Genomic DNA, 27,599 nt, shown 5'->3' on the forward strand with positions numbered 1-27,599 from the left:
AGCGGTTGGCCAGTGCTCACTGCCAGCTGAAGCCAGCACGGCGTGCCGCCGTCTCTGTGGCGCAATCGGTTAGCGCGTTCGGCTGTTAACCGAAAGGTTGGTGGTTCGAGCCCACCCAGGGACGGGCTACGCTTTTACAGGAGCCAGGTGCTCCCTCGTGGTGTTTCTACTCGCTCACTCCCGTCCCTGTCCTAGCTTCTTAGCTTAGCCTTGGGAACTTTGAGAACCCGGGAATGAGGGAGAGAGCGCATCGCCGCACTCGTTTTGGTGGTTTTTCTGTGCGTGCGCGTGCGTGCGTGCGTGTTGTTTGCTCTAGCTGCGATTTTGAGCGGCGCACGATGGTTCGGGTGAAAGTTGACGGCGACAGCCGGGAGGGGCGCTGCCCGCGGCTCCCGGGCGCGCACAGCCGGACCCCCGCCGCCGCCCGAGCTGCAGAGCCCGCGGCGGGCGCGCCCTGGCCACGCACGCTGGGCTCCGGGACCCGAAGGCCTGGCGGGACGAGAGACTCGGACCCCGAGCCGGCGGGGCCTCCGGGTCCTGGTTTCGTTTCGAGGGCAGGCACGGCACCCCAGCCAGCCTCGGTTCGGCAGCCGCAGTCTCCCTCTGCCGCGAGGGGGGCCTCTGGGCGCGCCGCCGCCGCCCCGATGCCCGGGGGAGTCCGTGCCCCTGAGCTGGCGGAGGGACAGACATTGGCGACGAGCGGCGACACGCTTTCAGGGAAGGAACGGAGAGCCCGGTAGCCGCCGAGTTTCCGTAGTGTAGTGGTTATCACGTTCGCCTCACACGCGAAAGGTCCCCGGTTCGAAACCGGGCGGAAACAGCACCGTTTTACTTCCCATGAAGCTGACAACCGCGCAGGTTATACCAAACAGTGGGGCCTCCGCTCCCCAGCGCTTCGTAAAGTTCAGTTTATTTACCTCCATGCATTTACAATTTAAAGCCCTTCCTTGAGCATTGGGTGGACGCTGACAGCGCGAGTCCCTTTTCCATTCAGTAATTCCTGCGCTCGTCATGTCGTCGATCGCAAAGCCCGCTGTGTGATGTCACTGACCGCGCCTCCTTCCTCTTCTTGCATTGGCGTCCCTCTCTTTTCCTTAACGCTCTCAACTTTGTCGTTGAATACATGGCACTGGGTAAATGCTCTCAAATGGTCGTTTTACGTCCTGGAGAGCGTGTGGGAGAAGTGTGCAACAAAACTCAAAACCATATGCAAACGACCAGGCATGTTGTTAGGTTCCCTGGGATAGTTCTGACCCTGTGCACACAGAAGGAAACACTGCCAGGCCCTGCACCATCCTTACACTTATTCCTATGCTTTTACCCATTTTTTAGCCACGGTGTCAATCCGCCTTCCTTAGGGCCTTCCTCCGTGTTCCTGCCGCCTCGACTCATCATGACGTTCTTCTCGCGGGAATGATCTCTCCTGACAACGTGTCTAAATTATGAAATGCAACATCTCATTCAACCTTGCCTCGAAAGAGCTTTCTGGTGTACTTCTTCCAAGACAGATCTGTTTGTCCTCTTAGTACTCTATGGTACTTTCAAAATTCTTCACCAGCACCCATTCAAGCTCATCAATTTTATTTAAGTCTCTTTAAGTCAATGTGCAGCTTTCACGTGCATGTGAAGCACTGAAAAATGCCGTGCCTTTGGTCAGATGCACGTCAGTCCTCAAAGTCACGTCCTTTGTTTTCAGTACTCTAAAAGACTCTTGTGCAGCAGATTTACCAAATGCAACGCAGCTCTTGACTGCTGCTTCCATGAGCATTGCTTTTGGATCCAAGAAAGACAAAATCCTTCGCAACTTCAGCCTCTTCCCCATGGATCATCATAGTACTTATTGGTCCAGTCGTGAGGATCTCGGTCTTCTGGATATTCAGGCGGGAAACCTTAATCTTCATCGGCAAGTGATTCAATTCTTCCCCATATTCAGACAGCAAGGTGTGTTTTCTGCATATTACGGTGTTTCCTATTTTTCTGGTTTTGAAAGTTTTGGTCTTTACATTGAGTTGTAATCCTTACTGAAGACTACAATCCTTGAACCTCGTCAGCACGTACTTCAAGTTGTAAGAGCTGTAAGAGCCCCAAATAAAATGATTAAAAACAAAATAAATCATCTAACCGAAAAAAAAAAACAACCAAGCCATTCATAGAGTTTATGAACTTGTTCATGGATCAAGAAGCAGTTGTGTGTGAGAATACAGGAGCAAACTAATGGGGAGGAAGAGATGTGGAGTACATCCTGGCCCACCAAGCCTTGAGTATGATATTCCCTCTCAGAGCACCCAATCCACAGAGAGGACAACATGGCCGGCCCCACTATGAGACAGGACATCCCTCACTGACCCATAGCCCTACTGAGGACAACACTGGAGCCACTGTGTGGAAATTGCATAGTGCCTGATTTGATCCCACCACACCAAGGCAAAACAGTAAGGGCATGCAACAGAACATCAAGAGAAACAGAGCAAGGAAGTCCCAAGGCAATACCAACAATAGACTTTGGGGCCAGGGTTTGGTACCCCATCAGACTCGACCAGAAAACAGTCCTTAAGGTCAACAAACAGTCCTTGAACTGACTACAAGCTTTTCTTTTTGGTAGTTGTTGTTATCATTGGCTTTTTACTGCTGTTGTTGATGTTTTCTTTTGTTGCTTCGTTTTACTCTGTCTTGTTTTTGTGCATGTTACTACCTCCCCAGATCGGTCTAAATAAAATAGGCTGGATGAACGAGCTGACAGAGAAAACAACAGGACCAATGATTCCAGACGGACATGGGAGAATGGGATGTGGGGGGGTAAAGCAAGTGGTGTTAACAAACCCAGGGACAAGGGAACAACAACTGATCCAAATCAAAATTGGTGGTGAGAAGGGTGTAGGAGGCCAGATAGGACATGATCAAGGGTAATATAACCGAGAGGAATTGCTGAAACCCAAATGAAGGCTGAGCATGTTAGTAGGACAAGAGGAAAGTAAAAGGAAATAGAGGAAAGAACTAGGATACAAACGGGCATTTGCACAGCTTTAAATAAAGGAATGCACGTATTTGATATATTTATATATGAGAATGGGGAGATAGATATATGTGCATATATTTATAAGCTTAGTATTAAGGCAGCAGATGGACATTGGTCCTCCACACAAGTACTCCCTCAATGCAAGAATACCTTGTTGCATTAAACTGGCATTCCATGATGCTCACCTTCTCAATATAATCCCTGAAGACAACGTGGGTGCATAAGCAAATGTGGTGAAGAAAGATGATGAAGCCCGGCTATCAAAAGATATAGTGTCTGGGGTCTTAAAAATTGAAGGTAAACAAGTGTCCCTCTAGCTCAGAAACAACAAAGCCCATATAGAAGAAAAATACCAGCTTGTGTGATCACGAGGTGCTGAAGGGATCAGGTATCAGGCATCAAAGAACAAAAGATCATATCATTGTGAATGAGGGAGATTGCGGAGTGGTGACCCAAGACCTATCTGTAGGCAACTGGACATCCCCTTACAGAAGGGTCTCAGGGAGGAGACAAACCACTCAGGGTGCAGTGTAGCAATGATGAAACATACAACTTTCCTATAGTTCCTAAGTTCTTCCTACCACCACTCCCCACCTCACTATCATGATCCCAATTTTACTGTACAAATGTGGCTAGACCAGAGGATGTACATTGGTACAGATAGGAACTGGAAACATAGGGAATCCAGGATAGATGATCCCTTCAGGACCAGTGCTGAGAGTGATGATACTGGGAGGGTGGAGGTATAGTGGGGTGGAAAGAGAACCGATCACAAGGATCTGCATATAACCTCCTCCTTGGGGGATGGACAACAGAAAAGTGGGTGAAGGGTGTGGGTAAGATATGACAAAATAATAATGATTTATAAATTATCAAGGGTTCATGAGGGAGGGGGAGCAGGAATGGAGGGGAAAATGAGCTGATACCTAGGGCTCAAGCAGAAAGCAAATGTTTTGAGAATGATGAGGGCAACAAATGTATAAATGTGCTTGACAAAATGGATGTATGTATAGATTTTAATAAGAGTTGTATGAGCCCCAATAAAATTATTAAAAAATAAAATTACTAAAAGAGAAAATAATGTATGATAATAGTTTTAATAATACAAAAGATGATACATGGCATAGTTCAGTCAATACATTTCATTAAAGCTTCCTATGATTAAAAAAATAAAAATATAAACAAGCGGCCATCTAGCTCAGAAGCAACAAAGTCCACATGGAAGAACACACCAGACTATGTGAGCGAGTGGTCCCAAAGGGATCAGTTACCAGGCATCAAAGAACAAAAAATCATATCATTGACTGCACACCTCCATGATAGGATCGCTGAAGACAAATGGGTGCATAAGCAAATGTGGTGAAGAAAGCTGATGGTGCCCGGCTATCAAAAGAGATAGTGTCTGGGGTCTTAAAGGCTTGAAGGTGAACAAGCGGCCATCTAGCTCAGAAGCAAAAAAGCCCGCATGGAAGAAGCACACCGGCCAGTGCGATCACAAGGTGCCAAGGGACCAGGTATAAGGAATCATGCAAAAAAAAAAAAGATATATGTGTGTATGTATGTATGTATGTGTATATGTATATACATATACCATATTAAATGAAGAGGGAAGTGCAGAGTGGAGACCCAAGACCCAAGTGTCGGCCAATGGAGATCCCCTGATAGAGGGGTTTAGGAGTGGAGATGGGTTAATTAGGGTGCGAGGTAGTACCGATGAAGAACACAGCTTTCCCCCAGATCCTGGATGCTTCCTCCCCCCAACTACCATGATCCGAATACTACCTTGCAAGGCTGGATAGGGCCTTGAATTGAAAAGAAAAGAAAAGAGGAGAAAAAAATGATTAGGGCAAAGACTGTACAGATGTACAGTCTGTACAGATGTGCTTTATACAATTGATGTATGTATATGTATGAATTTGATAAGAGTTGTATGAGCTACAATAAATTGTTAAAAAAAGTTATATAAGTCCCTAATAAAATGATTTTTAAAAAAGAAAATAAATAATAAAAAATAAAAATATATATAGAGATAAAAAAGAGGCAGTTGTGTGAACTGAACAAGGGAATACTTGTGTTTTTAAATAAAAAAAGGTGTATGTCACGCTTGTTTCCTTTCACCATACTATTCAAACTGTTTGGCAATTAGCCATCAGAATTACATGGATTATTAGAAGAAGAATGGGGCATCAGGATTGGAAGAATTTATTAACACTCTGCAATGTGCAGATGACACAAACTTGATTGCTCAAAGGGAGGAGGACTTGAAGTACGTGCTGACGAAGTTCAAGGATTGTAGTCTTCAGTAAGGATTACAACTCAATGTAAAGGCCAAAACTTTCAAAACCAGAAAAATAGGAAACACCGTAATATGCAGAAAACACACCTTGCTGTCTGAATATGGGGAAGAATTGAATCACTTGCCGATGAAGATTAAGGTTTCCCGCCTGAATATCCAGAAGACCGAGATCCTCACGACTGGACCAATAAGTACTATGATGATCCATGGGGAAGAGGCTGAAGTTGCGAAGGATTTTGTCTTTCTTGGATCCAAAAGCAATGCTCATGGAAGCAGCAGTCAAGAGCTGCGTTGCATTTGGTAAATCTGCTGCACAAGAGTCTTTTAGAGTACTGAAAACAAAGGACGTGACTTTGAGGACTGACGTGCATCTGACCAAAGGCACGGCATTTTTCAGTGCTTCACATGCACGTGAAAGCTGCACATTGACTTAAAGAGACTTAAATAAAATTGATGAGCTTGAATGGGTGCTGGTGAAGAATTTTGAAAGTACCATAGAGTACTAAGAGGACAAACAGATCTGTCTTGGAAGAAGTACACCAGAAAGCTCTTTCGAGGCAAGGTTGAATGAGATGTTGCATTTCATAATTTAGACACGTTGTCAGGAGAGATCATTCCCGCGAGAAGAACGTCATGATGAGTCGAGGCGGCAGGAACACGGAGGAAGGCCCTAAGGAAGGCGGATTGACACCGTGGCTAAAAAATGGGTAAAAGCATAGGAATAAGTGTAAGGATGGTGCAGGGCCTGGCAGTGTTTCCTTCTGTGTGCACAGGGTCAGAACTATCCCAGGGAACCTAACAACATGCCTGGTCGTTTGCATATGGTTTTGAGTTTTGTTGCACACTTCTCCCACACGCTCTCCAGGACGTAAAACGACCATTTGAGAGCATTTACCCAGTGCCATGTATTCAACGACAAAGTTGAGAGCGTTAAGGAAAAGAGAGGGACGCCAATGCAAGAAGAGGAAGGAGGCGCGGTCAGTGACATCACACAGCGGGCTTTGCGATCGACGACATGACGAGCGCAGGAATTACTGAATGGAAAAGGGACTCGCGCTGTCAGCGTCCACCCAATGCTCAAGGAAGGGCTTTAAATTGTAAATGCATGGAGGTAAATAAACTGAACTTTACGAAGCGCTGGGGAGCGGAGGCCCCACTGTTTGGTATAACCTGCGCGGTTGTCAGCTTCATGGGAAGTAAAACGGTGCTGTTTCCGCCCGGTTTCGAACCGGGGACCTTTCGCGTGTGAGGCGAACGTGATAACCACTACACTACGGAAACTCGGCGGCTACCGGGCTCTCCGTTCCTTCCCTGAAAGCGTGTCGCCGCTCGTCGCCAATGTCTGTCCCTCCGCCAGCTCAGGGGCACGGACTCCCCCGGGCATCGGGGCGGCGGCGGCGCGCCCAGAGGCCCCCCTCGCGGCAGAGGGAGACTGCGGCTGCCGAACCGAGGCTGGCTGGGGTGCCGTGCCTGCCCTCGAAACGAAACCAGGACCCGGAGGCCCCGCCGGCTCGGGGTCCGAGTCTCTCGTCCCGCCAGGCCTTCGGGTCCCGGAGCCCAGCGTGCGTGGCCAGGGCGCGCCCGCCGCGGGCTCTGCAGCTCGGGCGGCGGCGGGGGTCCGGCTGTGCGCGCCCGGGAGCCGCGGGCAGCGCCCCTCCCGGCTGTCGCCGTCAACTTTCACCCGAACCATCGTGCGCCGCTCAAAATCGCAGCTAGAGCAAACAACACGCACGCACGCACGCGCACGCACAGAAAAACCACCAAAACGAGTGCGGCGATGCGCTCTCTCCCTCATTCCCGGGTTCTCAAAGTTCCCAAGGCTAAGCTAAGAAGCTAGGACAGGGACGGGAGTGAGCGAGTAGAAACACCACGAGGGAGCACCTGGCTCCTGTAAAAGCGTAGCCCGTCCCTGGGTGGGCTCGAACCACCAACCTTTCGGTTAACAGCCGAACGCGCTAACCGATTGCGCCACAGAGACGGCGGCACGCCGTGCTGGCTTCAGCTGGCAGTGAGCACTGGCCAACCGCTAGGCGGTGCCACCGGCGGCGAGTCGGGCAGGCCGTGCCCGGCGGGGCCCGGGCGACGCCCGCGGGGCTGGGCCCTCGGGGACCTGTGCGCTGGCTGACTCGCGAGCTGGAAGGGGAGCCGAGCGGCCCCAGTCCCTCCCGGCTCCTCGCCCGCCTCCAAGCCGAGACTCGCGGCGCCTGCCGGCGACTCCGGCCCTGCGAGCGCGCCGCAGCCGAGTGCGAGCCCGGGCGGGCTGACCGCGGGCGCCGGGCGGGCGGTGGGGCGCGGAGAACCGGGTCAGTGCTGAGCCCAGCGCGGGCGGGGCGGCCAGCGGTGGCGGGAAAGGACGGAAGCCGCGCGCCTGAGGCGGTCGGCACACGCGGCGGCCTCGGGGCGGCAGTGGCTTTGCGTCGACAGAGTTGAGCGCGGCGGGCGCCGCGGCGGCGGGCGAGTGGCGCGCCGTGATCGTATAGTGGTCAGTACTCTGCGTTGTGGCCGCAGCAACCTCGGTTCGAATCCGAGTCACGGCAGTGTGGGGCGCTCGGCCTGTCCCGTGGAGGCCAGCCTTTTGGTTTGCCGCTCCTCCTGCGGGGACCGAGAGCGAGGGACGCAAGCGCGGCCGGCCAGTGGGCGAGCCAGCACCGGCCCGCGGCGCCTGGCCAGGCCCCCGCTTCCGAGCCGCACCTGAAGCGCTGCGCCCCCGGCCCGCTGAGCACCTTCCGCCTTTGAGAGGTGCGGCGGCCGGGTCATAGCCCTTTTCCCGGCGGCAGGCTGGGGCTCCCCAAACCAGAATCACCTCGCGATGGGCTCCGAGTAAAACCCAAACCCTGCCGGGTCTCTACGGACGGGCCGGGTCGCGCGAGTCGCCTGCTATCGGCCCTGACCGGGGGGCTACTGCACCTTGAGTGGAAAGCGCGCACCCTTAGGGGAACCCTGCGAAATGTTTGCCAGAGTGGTCAAGGCACGCAGAGTGTCCTGGTCCCTCACAGGGCCTTCGCTGCACCAGCCCCTCGCGGTCAGTCCTCTGCAAGCCCGGAGCTGCCTCCGCGCGTTTGCTGGTGTGGGGCTCGCGTCTCCCCTCCCCGCCGTGCAGCCTCGTGGTTTCGGGGTGCGCTCCAGTCTTGTCCCCGCCGCGGCTCCTTGCTGGGGGGCGCTCTTCCCCCGGGAGCAGTGGGGTCCGAGCGTTGGCGGGCCGCGCGTCCTCGCCCAGGACTGCGGGGGGCAGGGCCGTGGTCGGCGTTGCCCTGTGGGCGGGCGTCAGGGGACTTCTGGGTCGGGGGCAGGTACCGGCTTCACCGCAGTGGAAGCTGCGCCCCACCCACGCCCCCCGCGCTCCTGCCAGCATGGGGGCGGCTCGCGCGCTTCCGGGCGGCACGTGCGCTCCCGGCGCAGGAGGGAGCATCCCTGGCGGCGGGCGGGCGGGCGGGGCGCGGGTCACGGGACCGACGCCCCTTCTCTCTCGTCGGGAATCGCGTCGCGGAGCGTACCTTCTCAGCCTCGGGAAGCAAGCGACTCACGACTTTACACACCTTTAATGGGCTCGGCGTTTCATTAGGGATCCCGAAGTGCTCCGGAGACAAGATTGAGGAGGTTTTTCAGACCGACGTCCCCGCGGCAGATATCCCGCCCCCCGCCCCGATCCCTGGCCTCGGGGCCCCCCCGCTTCCCTTTCCCGAGCGGGTTTCAGGAGGAGAACCTTTTCCCTGCCTCAAAAAATCCAAGGCTCGTTCGGGTTTACTTAACATGACAACATCCAGTTTCTGTCTTGTCAGAGTTAAACGTGCACATTTACTTATAGATTTCCATACGCAAAATCGTCTTGTGTTCTCCGCGGAGACATCACGAAGCCAGGGCTCACGCCTACGTTGGCCTGCGAACTGCAAGGACAGCAGTTCACACCTACCACCAGGTGCCCGGGAACATCGACAGTCTCAGAACCCCTGTGAGTCGGCCGGCATCCGCTAGATCGAATGGGGTTTTAGGTGAGGGCTTATTATATAGAGATATTTTTACGCGGCTCCAAGAAAATAGTCTCCTAAACTTTCTACCAGGAACTTGCCAATAATGACCTGCTCTGCTCTGCTCTGCTCTTGGAGAGCTGCACCCCTGCGCTTCCCTCCTCCCCCCCCCCCTGATGTCACTCTCTCACCTGGTCCACAGCTGAGAAGGCCAGAGAAGAAACAGAAGCAAGAGAGAGAGCGCCACCTACCTAGCCTAATCCTAGCCCAAGAACACCTGCAGGGGGTCCGAATCTGCTCCAACCCTGGAATGGCCTGCATGCGTGCCTTCAACTTTACCTGCGTGCCCCAACACGTCCACCTGCACCATCAGGCCAGTAAGAGAACTCGACTTCACATTGTTGTTGCCAGAGATGCCCACCCCGCTTAGTAACTACTCAACTCATAATGTCACCATCAGTAAACTCACCCAAATGGTGGCCATTGTCCTCTGTGTCATGCATTGACCACTGGTCCGTTTCTCTCCACACCCCCTTCTTCCCTGAGTTTTGCTTCTTCCAGAACTCCAGGTGAAAGGGGTCTTTTGTGTGCAGTCCTTCCCCGGAGTCCCTTGTCTCTGAACTTATGGAAGCTGCTCAGTATCCAGAAGTTCATTGCTTTTAATGTCGGAGCAGCATGTCATTGCACATCTGATTGTGGACACTGGAGTTGTTTCCAGTCTTACCCATGTGAGTAAGTTTGCTTGAACATTCTCTCCAGATACACTTTTTAAGCCTCTATGTGTGTTTGTGCGAAAGATGCCCAACTAAAGAATTATTAGTATCCAGTATATGATAAACTTTATAAAAACTACCCAAATTTACGTACACCGGTACAGATAGGAAACGGAACCACAGGGAATCCAGAACAGACGATCCCTTCAGGACCAGTGGTGAGAGTGGCTATACCAGGAGGGTGGAGGGAAGGCTGGAGAGAAAGGGGGACCCGATTATAAGGATCGACATGTAACCTCTACCCTGGAGAACGGTCAACAGAAAAGTGGGTGAAGGGAAGGAGACATCAGACAGTGTAAGGCATGACAAAATAATAATAATTCATTTTCAAGGGTTCATGAGGGAGGAAGGAGCAGGGAGGGAGGGGAAAATGAGGAGCTGCTACCAAGGGCTTGAGTAGAAATCAAATGTATTGAGAATGATGAGGGCAACAAATGTATAAATGTGCTTGACACAGAATGGATGTATGTATGGGTTGTGGTAAGAGTTGTATGAGTGTAAGAGTTCAACAAAAAACTACCCAGATTTATCTCAGAGCGGTTGTACCCTTTTGCATCTCCCCCCCCCCCCCTCTGCCCGGTCCCCAGCCGAGAATATGTGAGAGCTGTGGTTGTTCCAAGTGTCACCATAAGTGGGTGAGTTCAGTCTGGTGGTGAACGAGGCTGAGCCGGGGCTTTGGGGATTTGTTTGTCATTTGGAAGGATTCCTTCCGGTAGCATGAACTGGGGTTTGCTACCCTTTCAAAAGACTTGGGTAGTAGATTTTATTATTATGACTATTGACACCATCCTCCAAAGGAAGGAGGTTGTTCTACATTCCAGACACCAGCGTTCTGGTTTCAGGTTTGTGTGTTTCATTTGGGCCATATGTCTTTTTGAATTCTTCTCTCTGTGGCTCATCTTTTCACCTTTTCCATGGTGTCTTTTGATGAGAATGGTGTCTAATGCTGACAGAGACTAATCTTTCCTTTCTTCACTTATGCTTTTCTCCTGTGTCCTGTTTAGAGTGACAATCTTTACCTACCGTGGGTGCACAGAAATATTTGAAACACACTTTGTACTTTTAACACAAGTGTTATTATGATACCCCTCAAGTTAATTTTCATGTGAAGTACAATTAACACACACTCACACATTATGTAAATCCACCAGCATCCAGCCAGGTGCCCCCATCACCAATCAGCTGTCACTCCTTACAAGCCCTGGACTAGAACTTCAAGGGCTGTTGGAGCTGGGAGCCCCTCCCTTTTGCCTTCTCCTGGCCTCCCTGGAGCTGGCCCTGCTTTCTCTTTTCAAGCCAGCCTTTCACCCCAGGGCCTCTCTATCTCTGGGTTGTCCTCCCTAAAAAGATGGTCCTCTGGACACCCCCCACTGCCACGTATCTGAATTAATACAAGTCCTCCAAAACTTTAATGACACCTTCATGTTTTATACCCGAAATCACATACAGAGGCAATAGGAAACTATCAAACATCCCCAGCCTAGGAGGCTGAGTGAGAACCACAAGGTATCAGGGTCCCTCCCAGGGCAGGGGTGTGGAGGGAGCCCAGAAGGTGTCATGGTCTCTCCATTATCCCCCATGAGTCCTGTGATTCTTCCCCATCTCAAGTCCTACTTTGCTTTTTACAATACCTGCAAGTCCTTATCTATTTTGTTGCCCAGAGATGTTGCTGAATCCTAATGGTGAGAAGAGAGGAAGGTGTTGAGAGGAAGGTAGTACAAGGGGAGTGCATGAAAGGAAGGCATGCCCTTTGTTTGTTTGCTTGTTTTTCTTTGGAAAGATGTGCATAATCCGGTCCCGCTGGTTCACCCCAGTCTAGGACCCCCTTCAAGGTTAACGATTTTAGGGGGGGTTATTATTATTATAAAAATATCATTTTATTGGGGGCTCTTACAGCTCTTATTAACAATCCATATATCAATTGTATCAAGCATATTTGTACATATATTGCCATCCTAATTTTCTATACATTTACTTTCTATTGAGCCCTTGGGATCAGCTCCTCTTTTTTTCCCTCCCTCCTGAAGGTTAAGTTTAAGTAACAAAACTCACAAACCCAAACACAGTGATTGGAAGAAAGGGGCTTTTTTTCTCAAGCCGGTCTTCAGTGGGGCACTGATGACTGGTTACAGGATGCCAGGTCAGTGGAACGGGAAGTGGCCTGCCCTAGGCCCTGTTAGGGTACCACTCAAAGCACAGAGGAGGCTACAACCAGACTATATCACCCCTTGTCCCCCAGAGGCCGCGGACTCAGTCACACACCTGGCAGACTTGATTCATGGTAACTTGAGAGCAGGAGTTTCCTTACATGTCTTTTCCATTGCCCTCCCTCCTTGGTCTCTGTCCCATGCCTGCACACCCAGGAGAGAGGATTCACGGCTCTCCCATTGTGGTGCCCCAAGATGTTAGTCAGAATAGGGACAGGGGCTTGTCCCTGCCATGCCCACCCCCACCCCGCCCCCATAAAGGAAGTTGGGAAGGACTCAGGGGAAGATTGAAGATCCCAAGATCCCCGTACTGGGCATGTTCCAATTCAGCCCCCCTGAGCCAGGTGCAAGGTACACCTGGGCCACCAAAAGGCCCAGCTCATGACCCCACCCAGGTGGGCTTAATTCAGCCAATGGGTTCAACCAATACCTTCCACCAAGCCTCCCCAGCCAGAGGTTTGAAACAGCCTGGCTGCAGGAATGGCGTTCTCTTTTTACCCTGCTCCTGGTTAGAGTCAGGTGCGGGTAGGAGGCGCACATGGGCTGCCTGGGCGGGGCCCCTTAGCACCCCAACCAGGCCTGCCTGGGAAGCACACGTGCTCTCCAGGACCTTTGGAAGTGGGGGGTGGGGTGGGGGTGCCACAGCCTCTCTTCTCACTTACTCTCCTTTAATCGTCCCGCTCCTGCTCAGGTCAGTGGCAGGTCTGACGCCCGACGCCCAGGTCCCTGCCCGACGCCCTGCTGCTCTCTGGGGCCTGACTTCTGCACATGCAGACACGCGCTGTTCCATAAGACTGCTCCGGGTCCACGTGGGAGCAAGAGAAGGATCCAGAGCAGGCCCGTGTTGGGTCCCGAGATTCGGGGTTCAAACACCATCCCAGGATCAAAGGCCATCCCAGGATCACGAGTGGGTGGCTTGATGCCGGGCTGGAGCAGAGAGCAGGGGGCTGGATTCCCAGGTGCGGTGGGAAGGGCAGGACTGTATGGACACGTGCTCCCCAGCACAACACCTGAAGGTCCTGTCTCTGCGGATGCCTAGCAGCTCTGCGTGAAGAAACGTCTGCTCTGAGCACTGCGCGGAGGCGGCTCAGCAAGTACCTGAGGAAAGTGCAGATGCAGGTTTCAGGGCAGGGGCTCTTAACCTGCCACAGGGTCGCCCGATTCATAGCAGTAGCCAAATTACAGCGATGAAGTAGCTAGGAAAATAATTTTATGGTTGGGGGTCACCACAACATGAGGGACGGTATTAAAGGGCCGCGCGCACGCGTGCTGCATTAGGAAGGTTGAGAACCACTGTGTTAGGGCAACAGTCGTAATTCCGTTCAGGGCTCAAGTCCCAGAGTGGGAAGTCCACTGCTACAGAACCATTCGCCCCGCCCCTCCCAGCTTCCCCACCTACTAACTTTTAAGAAGATATATATAAGGAAAGGGTGCGTTTTAGGTCCGTCTAACCTGGACACCTCTACTGCAACCCTCTGACCCACCCCCCCTCCGACCCCGCCCTGCTTCTCCACCCGCGCCCTCTTGCAAGGCAGCCCTCTGCTGGGTGTCCACAGTCCTTCCCCAGAACCACTGAGACAGACTGGCACTGGCCAGGGTAACTCCAGCTTCTTGACTGGCTGTGTGACCCGCCCCCTTGCCCCTCCCATCTCAGAAAGTCCCACTCCTGATTGGCTTTAGAATGTACTCTGATGTTCTCCTTATCAGAACATTGTAATTCATCACATTGTTCTCTTTGATGTTGTAACCAGGATATTACTATTTTTAATCTTATGAACCAGGATGTTACAATCAATGCTATACCCCGTGATGTTCACCAACTGCAAAGAATAGTATTAATTTTGCTTTCTGCTTCTGTCCACGCTTGCTTCAGTCAGAGACAAACGGTAAATGAGGTTTTGCCTTTAAAGATCGACTGACATGTCCACTCCGGCCTACAATCAAGGAGTCGCTTTTAGATTCTCGCAGTCTGGTTAAAACCGAATAAAGTCTCTTCTACATTTCAAGACTTTACAGTGGCTGTCACTTCTGTGAACCTGCAACACTGGCGCCGCTCCAGAGTCACCAGGGGAGCCCTCCCCGCTCCCCGCACCTGTCCCCCCCCCCCCCCAACACACACACGCTAGGATTTGGAAGGTTGGTGAGGGAAATCAGAAGGGAATGAACTGCCTTTGAGATTAGTTTCTGACCACAAGGCCCCACCAGGAACAGAATGAAGAACCGGCTCCTCCAAGGAGCTGCTGCGTGCTGAGGATCCCAGGCCAGGTTTCCTCTGCCCTGTGTCTGCTGGTGCACTGGTTAGAGAGCTTCACCCTGTGCTCTGGGTTCCTGGTCCGTCCTGGAAAGTCTCAGTCTCTGATAGGACAGGAGCCCTCCTTCCCCTGCCTCCCCAGTCCCCAACCACTGGCCAAGCTTGTCCCTGCCATGATCAGATGGACAAGAGCCCCTCAACTCACTGCTGCCCCTCAGGCTCCCCCTTCCCTTCCTCAGGGACTCTGGGTTCAGCGTTTCTCCTTGGGGCACACACCCTGGGAGGAGGCGCTTACTCCGTGTCAACGCGGGGACACCGGAGGAATCCTCCCCAGTGGACTTCTGGCTCGTCGAGACCTTACAGGCCACCGTGGCGTTATGCTGCGCTCTTGTGTTGAAATGCTGAGCGCTGAACCAGGCCTCCAGCAGCACTTCTCCCCGCGGATCCGACCGTCATGTTTGGACCAGCAAGTCTGGTTCTAGTCATGGCTGCTTGCTCTTTTCACATCGGCTCTGGGGGATAACATGCAGCCTTTTTTCTTTTATAAATAATGGTCAGAAGGTCCAGGAGACTAGCTCGACAAAGCAGGCAGGCTAGTGGAAGTGAGACGGGCATAGATTTTTGTTTGAGGGTGAACCTTAGTGTGTTCCATTGGGGAAGCAAAGTTGCAATACAAAACCAAGCGGCCCCATTCGCACCGAGTGAAGGGGTCAGCGGAAGGACTGTGGGCAAGGAGAGCAGCTGGAGCCAGGCAGCAGGGGGGGATTCCACAAGGGAAACACGCACTGAAGGGACGGACATCCCACAGTGTGTGCAAAGACTCGGTCCTCACTCCTGGCGGCCCCTGAATGTTGTCCACAGGTCAGCCTCCAAGAAGTTCAGCAAGTGCTGAAGGACAGAACTGACGTGCGGCCTGCCCTCCATCCCAGGGGGGAGTGAGGGTGACCCTTGATAGGAATCCAAACAACAGCTGGGTTTAAAACAGCAGCAGCGAATCTCTACCATATGTAACAATCCTGAGCGCTCCCTTTGTGGTTCCTACAGCGCACCTGACAACCTGCGATTACCGTGTCCAAGCACTCTACAAAATCACTACAGCACAAAAGAGGATCGGTGGCCCATGCTCCAGATAAGACCATCCTGGGAGACTGACCTGGAGGGGTCTCCAAAAGGCTGGACATAGGAAGCCAGAAATATTCCCTGATAATTGTGCTTCTGATTGAAAGGAAAGGGACCTCGTAGCAAACTGAAGGATGGCAAATCTAATCAGGAAACGCACATGGTGAATTTAGGTGTTCCCTCCTCCAGGGGAGCTGTCCTACTGTTTGGAAAGAAATCAGGTGACATGAGACACCTCTGAGGACACCATAACTGAGCATGCTCAAATTCAGGCCTCCAAGCCAGGTGGCAGGTATACCTGGGTGGTCCAAACAAGGCCTGGGCCCATGCCATCATGCAGCTGGGCTTAATAGAGCCAATGGGGTCAGCCAATACCATCAAGCATGCCTCCTGCCAGAATTTGACAGCCCTAGTGATGGGAAGGCCTTCTCTCTTTTTTGTTTCAACCCTGCTTCAGGTCAGTGGCAGGTTGGAGGGGGAGGTCTCTTCTCACCTACTCTACCCCCCACCCCCCAGGGCTGAGCACGCCTCCCTGAAATAGCATGTACTCTTTTGAGACTGTGAAACCTGACACTTGTCCGGTCCATCATAAAAACTCACGCGTATGACCAACCGGCTCTGGCGCGAATTCCTTCTGGTGGGAAGCTAAAAACGAGCTATTACCCACTCGAGGAACCTCACATGACCCCATGGAGGGTAGCTGAGGGAGTTCCGATGCCGGTCACCAGGGTCAAGAGCATTAGGATTGTGCTAGACAGGGTCCTCTAGAGAGACAAAACCGGATTGCTGATAATTATATATATGTATATATATATAGTTATAAAGATAGATATATAACACAATAAATGAACAGTTAAATTATAAACAGATAATATTTAATACAAGAAATGAACAGTTATGTTTTAAACCGATTGATAATAATACAAGAAATGAGCAGTTAAGTTATAAAGCAGTACAAATGGCTGAGTGCAACTCACGCCGTGAGAGAGTTGTGAGACAGGAGCAGTCTTCCAAGTTTTCAGGGTCGTCAGGTGCCCTCTGTAGAGAGAGCGAGGCTATCCCAGAGCAGGCAGCAAACAGCAAGGCAGCTCATCAACTGTCAGTCCTCAGCTACAGACATGTAAATTCCAATTGTGTGGTCTTAAAAGGACCTCCACTTACAGTGACACAGTCCACAGGCTAATGTGCCCATTAAATTGAGGCACAGAACAAGCAAGGCAGCTGCACACTGGTCCGATGATTAAAGAGCAAGGGACAAGAAAGGCGAGGCTCACCCAGCCACTTATCTCTCCGCCCTTCAATTAATCCCACTTGTGTTTATCGTCAAGGCTGCCACAAGAAACTCTCTCAAGGATGTCAAACCACTCCATCCCTTGCAAGCATTTCTGAAATCCATGAACGCCTTGTGCTAACACCTTACACACTCAGGGAAGAGACGCAGGGCCAACTGCAACAGTGGGTGTCAACGCCGCACTGTCAGCAGGTCTTGCTCAGCACTGAGATGGTCTGCATGGACCTTTTCCAGGCTGTAGGTGAAGGAGCTCTTCCCTCCCTTTCGGAAGCAGGTACAAAAGTGGGGAAATGCACCCGCTTCACTTGGCTAGGCAGGGAAGCGAAGCATGTTCTAGACATGTTGACATAGCTTCATGAGATGTTCTTTCCTTCGACAGCGATTTGAGATGAGGAGGACTCTTCGGCAAGTTCCCCTTTAGAGCGTACCATGTCTCTGAAAAGACAGGAGATGAGCCTTGTGTGTAGCTGTGGAACGGATGCCGCATTACACACAAGGGCATAGAGTGGATCCTGTCCCACACGGTTTCCTAGGAAGCCCTCTTATCTGAAACAGGTGATCGGGTCTTTCTTCCGCCTAGCGCCTGTGGGTGGGAACCGGCACGCTTACGGCCTCCCTCTCAATGTGTGTATTTCAGTTGTCTGATAGCAGCAGTCCTGAGCACAGCGACCTCTCACTGGGTGTTTGTGTGTATTTTCCTAACAAAGAGTAATGTCGGGGGTCTCGCATGTGCTTAGTCATCATTTAAATATCACTTTTTTTTTTAAAACATTTTATTAGGGGCTCATACAACACTTATCACAATCCATACATAGACATACATCAATTGTATAAAGCACATCTGTACATATTTTGCCCTAATCATTTTCTTTTTTTTTTCTTCTTTTACATTTTATTAGGGACTCCAACAACTCTTACCACAATCCATACATATACATACATCAATTGTACAAAGCACACCCATACACTCCCTGTCCCAATCACTCTCAAGGCATTTGCTCTTCACCTAAGCCCCTTGCATCAGGTCCTCCTTTTTTTCCCCTTAAATATCACTTTTACTGAAATTTCTCTTCAAAGGCTTTGTACCTTTTACTTTCTGTGTTTTGTTTGCTTGGGGATAGGTCGTATGCCTGTATGTCACTGTTTGTATGAGCTCATTGTATATTCAAGGCAGTGAACCCTTATCGGGAGCTTGGCTGTTGCATATTTTCACCCATTTTGTAAGTTCTTTCTTCACTTTGTTGCTTGGATCCTTTGAGGACCAAAAGTTTTCGGTTTTTTCTGCACGTGGTTTTGGTGTCATATCTAAGAGTCCAGGGAAGCCCGGCAGCGCGGGCGTGTGGCGCGCCGTGATCGTATAGTGGTCAGTACTCTGCGTTGTGGCCGCAGCAACCTCGGTTCGACTCCGAGTCACGGCAGTCTCTGGTCTCCACCGCAGTGGCCTTTCTCCTTTTAGGGAGGCCTCTTGCCCTTTCTCCTGCTGTCTCCCCCAGAGCAGCACCCTGCGGGCTGCAGAAGGGAAAGGACTCGAACCGCGGGTCGCCGCGCGCACCCCACTTGGTGCCCAGCAACCGCTAGGAAACTGTGGGCGCCTGGCTTTTTCTCTCGGTCGAGGGACTCCAAATATTAGCATGAAACGAACAGGCCGATGAAAGGAGTTCGTCCTGCAACTAGGGTATTTTCAATAAACAGAAGTGAGTGCCGTCACGGGACACCTGTGTGTAAACAGGGCATTGTTGAAGGACGGCGTAATTCATACAGAGGGAGCCGTGTGCATTCCAGTACGCGGCACCACGAAGCTGACTGACCAGACCACGGAAAGCCGTCCTTGACCTACAGAGCCGCTCGGAGCGCTCTGTTCCCAGTGCACCTCATCCCCAGGAGACCAGTCACCATCCGGACGTCCAGCTCTCCCCACCGTGACATGTACACAAATGACTCCACATTTCCGTATCTGTCTCTTGTTTAATTCTTGGTCTCTCTTTTTAATGCCATCTAGTAGTTTGGACATGTATCCAGCTGGATGCATGCGTGTGTGTCGTTTCCGTGTTGTTCCTGCGTGTCATTCCCATGTGTGTGCAGACAGTTGGTGGACAGTTGTGCTCTTTGAAGGTGGGTTGCTGTTCACAAGGTCGCTGTGACAAGTGTTGCACAATCTCGTTTGTGCGTTTCTGCAGTCACTTCTTTTTCCTTCTGCAACTGTTTGACACTAGTTCCTGCGCCACAGACACATGGAAGTCCGTTTCAATTCCACTTCTCCTTTTGCAGCCACTGGACCAGAGCTTAGCTCTGATAGGCAAGGAACCTGGACAGTTTTCAAGGTCCTGACCCTTCCTGCTCTCTTCTTTTTAAGTGTTACTTTCTGAGTTCTTATTTATTGAGTTGCCCTTTCATTTGTAAAGTAACAAAGAGGCTTTCTGCCCCCATGCAGAGGTAGAGCTTCAGAAAACCACAGGGGGCAATTCTTCTCAGCCAGAATCTCCTCCCCTGGCAGTGAGTTCACTTGAGGGCTGTCCTTAAAAAGTTTCACCAAGTGGTTGTCTTCAAACATCAGAAATTCATTCTCTCATCCTTCTGGAGCCAAGCCTTTGATCATCAAGATGCAGGCAGAGTCAAGCTCCCTCTGAAGACGACTGGGGAAGAGCCCTCCCTCCCTCTTCTAGCTCCTGGAGGTCCCAGGTCTGACCTGTCTGTGGGAGCATCCTTACCGTCTCTGCCCGTCTTCACTGCGCATCCTCCCTGTGTATCTGTGTGTCTGACTGTCCTGTCTTGTTTCTATAGGAACAGCAGTTATGTTGGATTAGGGCCCACTGCACGCCAGTATGCCTCCTGTGAATTTATTTAATTCCATCCACAAGAGTCTGTTTCCAAAGCAGTCGACATGCTCAGGTACTGAGAGTCATGATATTATAGATGGAATATATACTGTATGATGGGCTGCTATTGGCATGGTCGGCAATCGGAAACCACCAGCACCCACAGAAGCCCTGAGCTTTCTTCTTCCATAAACACTTACACTTTTGGAAACCTAGAGGGACTCACGATGAGACAACATTGACTAAATGGCAGTCAAAAGGAGTGATATATATATATATATATTTTTTCTTCCCTGTTTTAACTTTTTTTTGGTTCTGTTTTGTTTTAACTTCTTTGGCGGGAAAAACTTTCATGGTGAGACTAAGTGGAAGTTTACCAAGTAGACCTTCCTTTTTGCCAGGAGCAACATTCCATCTCCTAAAGGCTTACCCAGTTTTCCTCACGCTGTTCCCACAGGCTGATTCTATTCAGCCTCATGTCTTCCATTGGCAGGAGAAGCCAGCCCCCAACACATCATTACGGGTCCGGCAGGCGCAATTGTACAGCGATAATAAGTAAAGATCACAGTAAAGTCATAGAGAGCATGAGAGATAGAAGTGAAGTATTGAAATAGATGGAGTCAGACAGGATTCATAGCAAGCTAACCTCAGCCCCACTTGGTGGTCCACGTGGAGGAAGAGAGAGATCGTTAATGCTAGTCCAGGCTTTTTATATTCTCTGGGGACATGCAAGCCCCCTAATCACAGGTGAGGACATGTGTCACAGGAAGGGGTTGTGCTATAGGTAATACAGTCATGGGAGAGGGTGATCTAGGGGTATCCACGCAATAGGAAGAGGAGGGATTGGGGTATACATGTGGCAAGAGGGGCGGATCCTAGGTACAGGATGGCAGCCTAACTTTGGATGTCACAGAGCCGGTTTGGCCTGTTCCCTGGCTCAACTGACAGACACCATTATCAGTGGGGTGTGAACCCCACCTACAGGAACCAAGCTAATGGTCTCAGGGCCCCCCCCCCCCTCATGTGGGGAGACAGCAGGCTGGCAGGGACTGCCTTCAGGGAAGATGCCTGTGAGCATCTGACCTCCCGCCACAATCCATATCAGGAGGTTCATAGAGTCATGATTATTTTTTTAACCGCGGGTGCTAATTCATTGTGTGCATGGACCAAAGACAACTCTGCCTTTCCTCGGACGGGCGCATTGGCTGTCTCCATCCTCTCACGGTGGAAGGGCTGTGATGAGCACCAGGGTGCATGTCTGTCTGTGCTACTTCTCTTTCAGAGGATGAACCAACTGCAGTGACTGTAGAGTCTGACACTTCTATTCCCAGGTTGGACACATCTTCCTGAGGGCACCGCTAACCCATATCATCTCGGAAAGACAGAGAGACCGCTTGTGAAAATGCTTCAGGATTATCTGGTTCCACACAAAACTGAACATCAATTGACAAAGTTCCCATGAGGAATATTAAAGTCATTGTAGTTTGCAGATATTTTATCAGAAATGTTGATGAAATTCAAGAAAACATAGCTGATCTCATCAGATCTCAAAAATTCTTTCCCAGGTTTGTGGAAACTACTATATCTCAATACTATAGTTAATTTGTTTGTAGTAGAATTATTTTGTTATTTGTTTTGTTTTGTTTGATGTGAACTTTTTTTGTCACTAAAGATACCAAGCCTACTTTCACTTTTACTCAATTAGAAGCATTTTTATAGTTTAAAAATAATTTTATTGGGGGTTCATAAAAGTCTCATTGCAATCCATCCATCTCTCCATGTGTCAAGCACATTTGTACATTTGTTGCCATCGTCATTCTCAACCTTCTTTCTACTTGAGCCCTTGATATCACCTCATTTTCCCTCTCCCTTCCCGACCCTCGCTCTCTCATGAACCTTTGATAATTTCTAAATTATTATTTTGTCGTGTCTTACACTGTCCGATGTGTCCCTTCACCCACTTTTCCCCCATGCATGGGGTCATATGTACATCCTTGTGATCAAGTTGCCCTTTCTTCCCCACCTTCCCCTTACCTTGCTGGTGTGGCTACTCTTATTGGTCCTTAAAGAGGTTCATCTGTCCTGGATTCTCTGTGTTTCCAATTCCTATCTGTACCAATGTACATGCTCTGGTCTAGCCTGATTTGTAAGCTAGAACTGGGATCGTGATAGTTGCAAGAAGAAGTATAAAAGAACTAGAGGAAATTTGTATGTTTCCTCGGTGCTTTACTGCACCCTGACTGGCTCGTCTCCTCCTAGAGACCTTTCTGTAAGGGGATGTCTAGTTGCCTACAGATGGACTTTGGGTCGCTACTCCGCACTCTCCCTCATTCACAATGATATATATATATATATATTTGTTCTCTGATTGCTGGTACCTGATCCTGTTGACACCTTGTGATCCCACAGGCGGGTGTGCTTCTTCATTGTGGGCTTTGTTACTGCTCAGCTGGTGGCCTCATGATTATCTAAAAGACTTTAAGACTCTATAGTTTTTGATAGCTGGGTACCATCAGCTTTCTTCACCATATTTGCTTATGCACCCGAGGAGCATTTTAATTTCACACTTGTTGTTTGTCCTGTCCCGCAGGACATCAAGAACGTGGACACCTGAAAGAGGGACTGGGAATGAAGATGGGCAAGGGCGCGAGAAATGGAGGCAAGACAAGAATCTGATCAAGCCTCATTTATTGAGTTGAGAGCAGAGGTTTAAATAGCCAGCGAGGGGCTGGCACCATTACGTCACATGTAAAATAGGGTACATCTGAGGTAGCCAACAGTCGTGCATCTTCAAACAAGGAAGGAATGGAGGGCAACTGATCAAACAGGTAAGTATGCTAATGAGGCATTCCTGGTGAGCCTGGGGGGAGATGCCATCAGACATGTATTGACCAATGAGCATAGCAGCTGCTACTGAAAGATCACCAATCCCAGCAAGGGTCAGGGCAGCCACCCTCTGGCGGGAAAGGAACAAAGGGCAGAAAAACCTCTGGGCAGTTTGTATGGCGAGAGTAGATGCATGGCTAAAATCCAGGGTGGGGAGACACGCAGCTCCCTACAGTTGTTAACCTATTTTGCACCAACGTTTTATTGCATTTATTGAGAAACCTCCTAGGGTTGATTGTCCAGAAAAATTGTTCAAGGCTTGTGTGTAGGTCTGGGTATACTCAAGAAACAAATTCATAAACACACATATGTGAATAAGAAATATCTTTATATAAAGAGTAATTGTATATTAAGGAAACATCCCAACCCAGTCTAGATCAAGTTCGTAAGTCCGATATTAGCCCACACATCCAACACCAATTTACAAAGGCCTCTTCAGACTCACAAAACACATGCAATGAGGCAGAAGGCAGCAAGATCACAGGCCAGTTGGTGGGAAGTCTTGTGGATCAAGTGGTGGTGTAAGCATCTCAGCACTGGCAGGGATCTCCAAGTGGCTCCTCCAGCTCAGGGCACTAGCTTAGCTCCATGTGGCTTGTCAGCTGCAATGTCTCCCAGGGACTCAGCCTGTGTCCCACCTCCAAGGAGCTATTTAATTCCTTAGTGTCTCCAATGAGGACATCAAGCTGACATCTGATTGACAGTTTAGACTCAGGAGGAATGAAAGCACAAAAATTGATGGGACTAAAGTGAATGCTTGGGTGAGAATGGAAAGATTTAAACAGATCTCTCCTTTACCAGAATGTATTTATTGGTATGGATATTATGTCTAATTGGGTAAACTCCCTCTGCCTACTATTGTAAACTTGAAGGTGTATAAGTCAGCCCTTTGGCTGATATTCATTGGGCATGCTAAGCGAGAACCATGACAATTGCCTGGGCACCCTCGGACATCTTAAAAGGGTCCTTCCTAGCTGCCAGCGCAGCAGGCAGAGTGGCAGCTGCCAGGCGCCAAACTTCAATAAAACTCTGTGCAGGCCCTCCCTGCAGGCACTTAGCAAGCACCCTCCAATAGCCAAGATGCCCAAAAGAAAGATTGGTTGGCTGAGCCAACTGAAAGGGCAGTGAAGGGGGTGATCTGAAAGGTTGTCAGCCAAAGTGGAGACAACATCAAAGAAGGCAGCAGGAAAGGATAAATCTTCAGGCAAAATTGTGTCCCAAGGGTGAAAAGGAACTGTGAACACAGGCTGAAGGGCTAACTAGGAAACTAAAGAAAGTGGAGACATGAAATCCTAGGAAAGAGAAGCCTCTGTCTGATGTAGACCGAGAAAAAGAAGTCAGTGTGATCAATCTACCATGTCTTAGTGGACCCTGTTTCTCCACCCCTCCCTCCCCGGCGCCCCCCCTCGTACAATCTGAAGAATGTTTTAACTATTTTGTACATGCAAGTTTTTTGGTAGCTCTAGAAACATTGTAAAAATCATTTTAGTGGTGACTACCACTGAAAAAGGGTACAAGACAAGGATGCCCCCTGTCCCCTCTTCTACTCAATATCGTTTTGGAGGTTCTGGCTAACAACATAAGACAGCGGAAGGACATCAAAGGGATCCAGTTGGGAGAGGAGGAGGTGAAACTATCGTTATTTGCAGATGACATGATCCTATACATTGAAGACCCCCAAAACTCCACATTTGGAATACTTACAGCAATAGAGGAATACGGAAGAGTAGCAGGATACAAGATCAAAAAACAGAAGTCGGTAGGGTTTCTATACACATCGGACAGGGCCATGGAAGAGGCGATTAAGAGGGAAGTACCCTTCACAGTAGCCAAGAAAAAACTGAAATACCTAGGAATATACTTAACAAAAAATACTAAAGACCTATATAAGCATAATTATAAAACCCTATTACAGGAAACCAAAAGTGACCTTCACAAATGGATGAAGCTCCCCTGCTCATGGTTAGGTAGGCTGAACATAGTAAAGATGACAGTTCTTCCTAAAGCACTCTACAAGTTCAATGCTATACCAATCCAATTACCATCAACCTTCTTCAAAGAATTGGAAAAACTGACCACCAACTTCATATGGAGAGGGAAGAAACCCAGAATTAGCAGAGAACTCCTCAAGAAGAAGGACACAATTGGAGGACTCGCCCTACCTGATTTTAATGCCTACTACACAGCTACAGTGGTCAAAACAGCATGGTACTGGCACAATGATAGACACTCAGACCAGTGGAAAAGAAGAGAAAGCCCAGGAGTAAAATCATCAGCATATAGACAACTGATCTTCGACAAGGGTCCCAAAAACATCAAGTGGGAAGCAGATGCCCTCTTTAATAAGTGGTGCTGGAAACAATGGATATCCACATGTAGAAAGTTGAAACAAGATGTCTACCTCACCCCATGCACAAGAATACACTCAAGGTGGATCACAGATCTAGAAGTCAAACCCCAAACCATCAGGACCATTAAGGAGGGAATCGGGACTAATCTCAGAGCACTGGCCCAGGGAGCACATAGGCTCACTGCAACAGGGAAGGGGACACACACAGGTGATCTGGAAATCGACAAATGGGATCTAATAAGAATAAAACACCTGTGCACCTCGAAAGACTTTGCCAAGAGGGTGACAAGGCAACCCACAGACTGGGAGAAGATTTTTAGTAATGACACGTCAGACAAAGGGCTCATTACTAAAATCTACAACACCATCATGACCTGCAAAAAGAGGAAAACAGTTAACCCCCTAAGGAAGTGGGCAAAAGAAATGAGAAGAACTTTCACTAGAGAGGAGATCAATATGGCCAATAAATATATGAGAAAGTGCTCAAAGTCCCTTGCCATAGAGAAATGCAAATCAAAACAACCATGAGATACCACCTAACACCCCTGAGGCTAGCCCAGATCAGTAAATCAGAGAGCAACAAGTGTTGGAGGGGCTGTGGTGAAGTAGGAACCCTCCTCCACTGCTGGTGGTCGTGCAGATTTGTACAGACACTGTGGAAAGCAATCTGGCGATACCTAAAGAAAATGGAAATTGATCTACCTTACGACCCAGCCATCCCTCTACTGTGCATATACCCGGTTGAAGCAGCAAATAAAACACGACCAGTCATATGCGCTCCAATGTTTATTGCGGCACAATTCACAATAGCAAAGACTTGGAAACAGCCTAAGTTTCCATCGATAGACGAGTGGATTAGCAAACTTTGGCACATACACACAATGGAGTATTATGCAGCGCTAAAAAGCACTGATGAGCACATGAAACACGTTATTTCATGGGAAGAGCTGGAAGGAATTATGTTAAGCGAAGTAAGCCAGACCCAAAGGGACAGGTACAACATGAGTCCCCTGAGGTAAGTACAATCAGCATGACAGAAATGGGGCATTAATCCACCCAAGGGGAGGGTATGGTTTATATCTCCACAGGGAAAGGGGGACCAGACTTCAACCCAGTGTCGCAAGGTGTGAATGCAATATCCCGGCGTGGAGGAGGGAACCAGTGGAGAGGTCTGGGAGGCTGGCCCCAGCACCATAAATTAAGTGGATTCCTGCCCCTCCCCCAAAAAGAATTTGTTCCAAAGGACGACATTGACTCTGCAGCTATGGGAGATGGACATATTTGACCAGAGCACACGGGAGCAGATGAAGGGGCAGGAGGAGAGAGTGGAACACAGCCTGGCCCACCAGGCCGTGATGATGATGTTCCTGAGTAGAGCAGCCAGTCCACAGAGAGAACAACATGGCTGGCCCTACTATGAGACATGATGCCCCTCAGTGACTAAGGGCAATACAGGGGACAGCACCGGAGACACAGTGTGGGAATTGCACCTGACCTGATCCCACCACACCGAGGCAAAGCACTGGGGGAGTGCAGCGGAACAGCAAGGGAATGGAGTGGCAAGGTCCCCAGGGAATGCTGAAAGTGGACTTTGGGGCCAGGGCGTGGTGCCCCAACAGACTGGACTGGAAAACGCTCCTAAGGGCCAGCAAAGATCCCTGAACTAACTACAAGCTTTTCTCTTGTGAACTGTTTTGTTCTGATCTTTTTCAGTGGTTTGTTTTGGTTGTTTTGTTGTCTGGTTGTATACTGTTGCTTTGTGTTCTTCTGTCTAGTTTTCGTGCATGTTAGTGACTCCACAGGTCTGTCTGAATAGGACAGGCTGGATGAACTATCTGGATGAAAAACAACGGGACCGACAGTTCCGGGGGGACTTGGGGTGGGGGGGTAGGGGGGGTAAGGAAGTGGTGTTAACAAACCCAGGGACAAGGGAAAAACATGGGACCACAAATGGTAGAGAAGGGGGAGTGGCAGGCCTGGTGGGAAATGATCAAGGGTAAGGTTGCTTAGAGAAGAGGTATACTCTAGCCCAGGTGGCGATGAAGCATGGTAGTAGGGCAGGAGGAAGGTCAAGGGAGATGGAGGAAAGAACTAGGAGTCAAAGGGCATTCATGGAGGTCTAGACAAAGACATGTACATGCAAATATATATAGGAGGTTGGGGAAATAGATCTTTGTGTCTATATTTATAGATCAAGTATTAAGGTGGCGGAAGGACCTTGGGCCTCTACTCAAACACTCCCTCTATGCATGAATACCTTCTTTTATTAAATTGGAACTCTATGATGCTCACTCTCCCGACACAACGGCTGGAGCCAAAGTGGGTGAACAAGTAAATGTGGTGAAGAAAGCTGATGGTGCCCGGCTATCAAAAGAGATAGTGACTGGGGTCTTAAAGGCTTGAAGATAAACAAGCGGCCATCTAGCTCAGAAGCAACAAAGTCCACATGGAAGAACACACCAGCCTGTGTGATCGAGTGGTCCCAAAGGGATCAGTTACCAGGCATCAAAGAACAAAAAATCATATCATTGACTGCACACCTCCATGATAGGATCGCTGAAGACAAATGGGTGCACAAGCAAATGTGGTGAAGAAAGCTGATGGTGCCCGGCTATCAAAAGAGATAGTG

At 49.8% G+C, this 27,599-nt stretch overlaps 1 long non-coding RNA gene and 6 other non-coding genes across 9 annotated transcripts; 5 read left to right on the plus strand and 2 right to left on the minus strand.

Moving 5' to 3' along the window:
* Positions 1-50: 50 nt before the first annotated feature.
* On the plus strand, positions 51-124 carry TRNAN-GUU (transfer RNA asparagine (anticodon GUU)). Its single transcript has one exon. It is a non-coding gene; the product is annotated as a tRNA-Asn (tRNA).
* Positions 125-747: 623 nt separating this feature from the next.
* On the plus strand, positions 748-820 carry TRNAV-CAC (transfer RNA valine (anticodon CAC)). Its single transcript has one exon. It is a non-coding gene; the product is annotated as a tRNA-Val (tRNA).
* Positions 821-6,520: 5,700 nt separating this feature from the next.
* On the minus strand, positions 6,521-6,593 carry TRNAV-CAC (transfer RNA valine (anticodon CAC)). The gene has a single exon. It is a non-coding gene; the product is annotated as a tRNA-Val (tRNA).
* A 623-nt stretch (positions 6,594-7,216) lies between these two features.
* TRNAN-GUU (transfer RNA asparagine (anticodon GUU)) lies at positions 7,217-7,290 on the minus strand. The gene has a single exon. It is a non-coding gene; the product is annotated as a tRNA-Asn (tRNA).
* A 67-nt stretch (positions 7,291-7,357) lies between these two features.
* On the plus strand, positions 7,358-14,257 carry LOC142437033 (uncharacterized). Of its 3 annotated transcripts, none has more exons than XR_012782181.1 (5): positions 7,358-7,615; positions 9,118-9,301; positions 9,480-9,654; positions 9,839-10,005; positions 12,949-14,257. It is a non-coding gene; the product is annotated as an uncharacterized LOC142437033 (long non-coding RNA). The 3 variants fall into 3 exon arrangements; XR_012782182.1 differs by having other exon boundaries at positions 9,871-10,005; XR_012782180.1 differs by having other exon boundaries at positions 9,480-10,005.
* Positions 7,778-7,849, plus strand: TRNAH-GUG (transfer RNA histidin (anticodon GUG)). Its single transcript has one exon. It is a non-coding gene; the product is annotated as a tRNA-His (tRNA).
* A 4,007-nt stretch (positions 14,258-18,264) lies between the features above and the next one.
* Positions 18,265-18,336, plus strand: TRNAH-GUG (transfer RNA histidin (anticodon GUG)). Its single transcript has one exon. It is a non-coding gene; the product is annotated as a tRNA-His (tRNA).
* The last annotated feature ends 9,263 nt before the right edge of the window (positions 18,337-27,599 follow it).

The sequence above is a fragment of the Tenrec ecaudatus genome, chromosome 1, assembly GCF_050624435.1.
Source record: "Tenrec ecaudatus isolate mTenEca1 chromosome 1, mTenEca1.hap1, whole genome shotgun sequence".
NCBI classification, from domain to species: Eukaryota; Metazoa; Chordata; class Mammalia; order Afrosoricida; family Tenrecidae; genus Tenrec; species Tenrec ecaudatus.